Below are 5,745 nucleotides of genomic sequence, written 5' to 3'. Positions count from 1 at the left end.
ATATTTATATTATTTATATTATATATAAATATATAATAAAGGGGAAATATAGTAAAGGGGAATTAAGGCAGCAAATGGAATTCAGGCTGCTAATCAGCTGACCTTAAAATGATTAGTCTGGGATATCTGGGTGGGCTCAACGAAATCACAAGATTCCTATGCTGGCAGAGCTGAGTATGATGGTGTGCAGACTAGACCTGCTGTTACTGGATCTGAAAATGGAGAAAGAAGCCATGAGTCAAGAATGCCAGTGTCTAGAATTTGGAAAATGCACTGGATTCTCTTCCCCTAGCTGCCAGAAACACAGCCCTGCTGACACCTTAATTTTAACCTAGTGTCACCTGAGTCATCTACAGAACTGTAAGATAACTTGTGCAGCGTTTTTAACAAAACAAATGATAAAGACCTAAGTAATATCGTCAGAGGCCTTTGAAGAAACATTTAAATGGAGACCTAAATCCAGGTGAACATCACAAGCCTGTGAATTCTTTCCACCACTTTCCTCTTCTGAAATTATGCTGTTTGGGGCCAGCCGAGATGGATAACCCACAACCCTTAGTACTGTACTCTCAAGTATCTTTTCTTAATCCACTCCATCTAGGTAGGTACTTTGTGTGCTTATGGGAATTAAAGCTTTGTCACTGTTAACGATAAGACATGGTACGGGAGGATCAGGCCTGAAAATCTTATCCTTTAGGCTAGTTCAGTTGGACCTGGGACCTAAACTTGTCCTGAAACTCTGAAGGTGGGCAATGGAGGATTTTGTGCTGGACAGAAACTGAGATAGCTATAATAGGTTATCTTGCTGAATAAGGTAAAAATGCTGAAAACAATGAAACCCCAAAGTTCCCTCTTAAACTACGCTAAGAAGCTCCGTATGTAGTTCTTTAAATTTTTCAACCAATTAGTCAAGTATCCCGTGGTAACTTAGAAGAGCAGTCTTCAAGTTGGAGTTCACATTTTCATGGGCCCACAAACCAGGTAAACTTCACAAAGGCTATGAGGGGAAAAAACTGCTGTGCCAATTTCTGTTGTTGCCTAAAATTAATCTGAAAAGACTAATTTCTTATAATATTCCTCAAGCATTCTGGTTTTGCTGATGTTTGTCCCAGAGCACCAAAGACACAACTCAATTTATTCAAGGCACATATACTAGTGAGGAATTTCTTATATTCCTTAAAACTTCTGCTGGGGTGAAGAGAAGTTTCAATACCCATTATTGTTTTGGTCAGTTTTGATATTTTAAGAATGCCAAATTGTTTGATAACCAAAAATTGGGGATTTGAGAATATGGAGTAAACAGAAGCTGTGAGATAGACTTACTTTACCCAGGCAACAAAAGCATCTACCTGTCACTGTACACCTTCCTCCAGTATGCCTTTTAAGAGTTTACTAACCTGGTGGTCTGAAAGCCAGCTACTCATCTGGATATTTAAAAGTGGAGTTCAACCTTACTTCCAACATATCACCATTAAACTGCCAGACAAATGGAATACGGGGCAAGTTTCCTAATTTCTTGAACCTTCAGTTTTCGTTTTTGTTGTATTACTGGATCCTGTGAATGCCTACTTCCTGCTTATCAACTCTTTCTACCAGATATTTGGTAATATACTTATACCTTAGAATCCCATTGATACTAGCAAATCAATGCCTTCCTTTTTTTCTGTTAACCACCACTGAGCATGCCTCATCCAGCAATCATTCACCATGGGCATTTCCACTGTTTATGCAAAACCTATCAAACACATTTCATGGACTGGCTTGCTGTTTTAGATGAATGGGCATAAATGAACCAAACAGCTCAAACCCCTGCCTTCTTGAAGGTAGGGACAGCATTTAAAAATACAAAAATGCCAATTCAAGGTTTAGGGATGAGCCTCACTCACATCCTGCAATTTCTAAGATTCCAGGTGATTCTACTAGTCTTCTGTTAGGAAAATGACCCAGGAGAGAATAGAGTATGCAGCTAAGTAGAGCTCCTTTGACTTGACATTGGTACAAAGACTGAAAAGGAAACATGATTAAATCATGCGGTTATGTGGACAGAAACTTTTCCAAACAAATGTCAAGTCCATGAAAAGCCTGCAGAATAATAGTGCAGTGGGAACAATGGTAGGTACAACACTTCAATAAAAGGTCATTGTATTAAGATGATTATTGAATACTCAAGGAAAGATGTCATTTTAAAAGAAGTCTATTGTTGTGACTAACCGCAATTAAGAGCAGAGATAAGAAATGTTTAGAACATGGCACAAACTACATCCTATTTAAACAGAAATTTAGGTATCAGTGAAAATAAAAAAAAAACACATGGAAGTATACAAGTTTCACAATTCTGAGACAGAGGACTAGAAAATCTCTTGGCCAGAAGGACTCTGAAGACTATAGTCTAAGAGCCAACCCCCAAGGAAACCCCCGATTACACACTCAATGTATTAGGTGCCAAACGTTTACCAGTTGTCTATGGAATATTGCTTAAAGTTGGGAGCAAAGAAAACCCCAGCAAATATAAGATTGGCTCTAGCTAAAAGGTGTCATGCCAAAGCCCAAGTCAGCTCTAAACCTAAGAAATAGCCCTAGCTGGTTTGGCTCAGTGGATAGTGCCTACAGACTGAAGGGGCCAGGGTTCGATTCTGGTCAAGGGCACATGACGGGGTTGTGGGCTCAATCCCCAGTAGGAGGCAGCCAATCAATGATTCTCTCATTATTGATGTTTCTCTCTATCCCTTCTCCCTTCCTCTCCGAAATAAAAATACATAAAAAAACACTAATAAAGTATATGAAATGTCTGTTCTCTAGTCCTACTTAGTCTCTTACCTCCACATGAATTCTAATGTTGATGTTCTGCTTTTTCCTATGGCTCATTTTGTAAAATGTATGGCAGCAGTTACATTCTTAAATACAAATATCTACGGACCTCTCAAAACGCTTGCCGTAGCATCCAGCCTTACTCACACCCCAAAGATTCTAATGCATCTGCAAGTTCCAGGGCTTTATATCTTGAATTGTAACACCTAATTGTAGTGAAGTGAAGTACCTTCCCTTGCAAGTGTACAATCATTCTAGAATCACAGCAGGAGTCTTCACTGGACCTTGGCCTTTGCATTCTTTGTGTTGGAAGATGTATCTGAACTTGATGTACTTACTGTCTAAAGCCAGTAAGTGGTTCAAAGGGCATACATACTTGCCTTGTATGTAGACAACTGTCATCTCCTCTCACAAGTCCCAGCTCCCCCAATCTGTTCAACAGTTTTCCTAGAGCAGTGATGGCGATTCCCAAACACACAAACTCATTTTTTGGTTGATTTTTCTTTGTTAAATGGCATTTAAATATCTTATACAATAAAAGCTTAATATGCTAAGTGTCCGGTTGGCTGTTCAACCAACCAAAGCATAATGTGCTAATGATATGCTAAGGCCAATCAACTGCTTGCTATCATGTGCACTGACCACTGGAGGCAGACTTTCCAACTGGTGGTTAGCTTGCTGCTGGGGTCCAGACTTAGCGAGACAGGCCGGACATGCCCTGAAGCCCTCCTATAGCCCCTCCCTGACTAGCCAACCTCCCAGGTCTCTCCCACCCTGGTCATGCACCAGTGGAGATGCTCAGCCTGGCCTGCGACCTCTCACAATCCAGGACCCCTCGGGGATATCGGAGAGCTGGTTTCTGGCTAATCCCACAGGCCTGGCCAAGGGACCCCACTGGTGCACAAATTTGTGCACCGGGCCTCTAGTATAAAATAAGTATCAAAAATATAAGTCTTTGTTTTACTATGGTTGTAAATAGCAAAAAATTTCTATGTATGACATGGCACCAGAGTTAAATTAGGGTTTTTCAAAATGCTGACACGGCCAAGCTCAAAAGGTTCGCCATCACTGTTCTAGAGGATTACATCTCTATTAAATATACACTTAATCTTAGCCAATAGGCCAAGAGGCAATTTAAATACAGGAAAGTGATTCCTTTAAAGATTAACAGCCTTTCAAACCTTTAGCCTATGTAAATTGAAGTCAAATTGGTTTGTTAGCAACTTCACAGTACATATACTTTATAAACATGTAAACAGGTCAATGCTCATTTTCTCTATGAACTGTACATTCTCCCTAATTTCAGGCCAGATATAATCTTGCAGTCTGAATGGAGATAGTGCACTGAACATTTGATTTGGTACCACTTGCTATCAAGGTAAGGTTTGTTTTTTTTTAAATATATTTTATTGATTTTTTACAGAGAGGAAGGGAGAGAGATAGAGAGTTAGAAACATCGATGAGAGAGAAACATCCATCAGCTGCTTCCTGCACATCTCCCACTGGGGACGTGCCCGCAACCCAGGTACATGCCCTTGACCGGAATCAAACCTGGGACCCCCTTCAGTCCACAGGCCGACGCTCTATCCACTGAGCCAAACCGGTTTCGGCCAAGGTAAGGTTTTTTATTCACCTCTACGCCATGCTCAACACTTCTCATTAATGACCAAACCTGTATTTGCAATGTCATTTACTTTAGACTCAAAACTACACAGGACTGCAATTTTGATAGTTGCTTTACCATCAAAAGTACAACCTAGTATCTTATTTTTAAAATATTGACTATTTTTTTGAACACCCATACATTTTTTGAATTCTGAGTTGCTCAGAACATATTCAATTTTAAATATAGTACAGCTCCACTAAGAAACATTCAAACCTTAGTAATCAACAAACGTTTGGGTATTTAATAAAAGCCAGTTAAAGAGGTTTCATACTTTGGTTTCCTCTCTTAGCTTAAACGTCAATTTATCAATAAGTAAAAATAACTAAACTTATAATTTGTACTTGGAGCTCTTCAACATTATTAGGAACCAAATCAATCTCCAAATTAAGCAAATTCAGGTGTGATTTAAACATCAGATTATAAAAACTATGTAAAAATTAACCTTTCTAAACAGACTGACATGAATTTAAATTCAGACCCATTTACCAGTTTTATATTCTTCTTGCAAAGAAATTTTGCTGATTTCACTTCCTCAATGGTGAAATTAGGATACAAATACAGATGCCATAGACACTAAATTATTAATACAGGTAAATCACTTTGGTAATTGTTGCTGCTTCCCGTATTACCTCAATAGGGTTGTTTCATTTACTGTAACAAAAAAGAAAAACTGTCACAACTAAGAAAAACTTTAAAATTTTTATTTCATTATGTTCATTCTGGACAATTTCTCAACAAGCAGTTTTAAAATACATAACTTTATTTATTTACATTAAATGCACTAAACAATTCAAAGAGCATGACTAAATTGCAAATACATAAAATAGGCATCTCAATGCTGTGTCTCTGTGGTTCAAATAGGAAAAACTAAGCCTTTTAGAACAAATTTTCTATGGTCTTAAAATTGACAGGATACACCCATCTTATCCGACGCTCTACAAAGAATATTACATTTTACTAACGTTATTACTAAGAGTATTAATTTATCAAAACAGCCAAGTACATTAATTCACATTTCGAGAGTGAAGACCAAGTAGGTATTTTATGTGTATTTCCAGACATACGCTGAAAATTAGCCTGGATAGAGCTATCCTTACCTTTACTGCTCAGCCCAGACTCCTAACTTATCTTAATGCTAGACAAACCACACTAGGATTGTCAGTTACTAACAAGTTATTTCATTAAGTACATAAGCTTTAACATGACAATGAATTGTTCTCCAGGCAGCTGCAGGTTGCATTTTGTTAGGAAATCATTCTGTAGGACTCTTC

At 38.3% G+C, this 5,745-nt stretch overlaps 1 long non-coding RNA gene across 1 annotated transcript in view; it reads right to left on the bottom strand.

Annotated features, from left to right (window-relative positions):
- Positions 1–158: 158 nt before the first annotated feature.
- Positions 159–5,745, bottom strand: part of LOC107184065 — a 9,546-nt gene continuing 3,959 nt past the window's right edge. The window contains exons 2-3 of the long non-coding RNA XR_001514889.1: positions 4,961–5,125; positions 159–212 (exon numbers count right to left, since the gene is read on the bottom strand). This is a non-coding gene — a long non-coding RNA (uncharacterized LOC107184065). The remainder of the gene's footprint in view (positions 213–4,960; positions 5,126–5,745) is intronic.

The sequence above is a fragment of the Myotis davidii genome, unplaced genomic scaffold (assembly GCF_000327345.1).
Source record: "Myotis davidii unplaced genomic scaffold, ASM32734v1 scaffold419, whole genome shotgun sequence".
NCBI lineage: Eukaryota > Metazoa > Chordata > Mammalia > Chiroptera > Vespertilionidae > Myotis > Myotis davidii.
The sequence above is the reverse complement of the archived record's forward strand: the minus strand, read 5'-3'. Positions and strand labels throughout refer to the sequence as shown.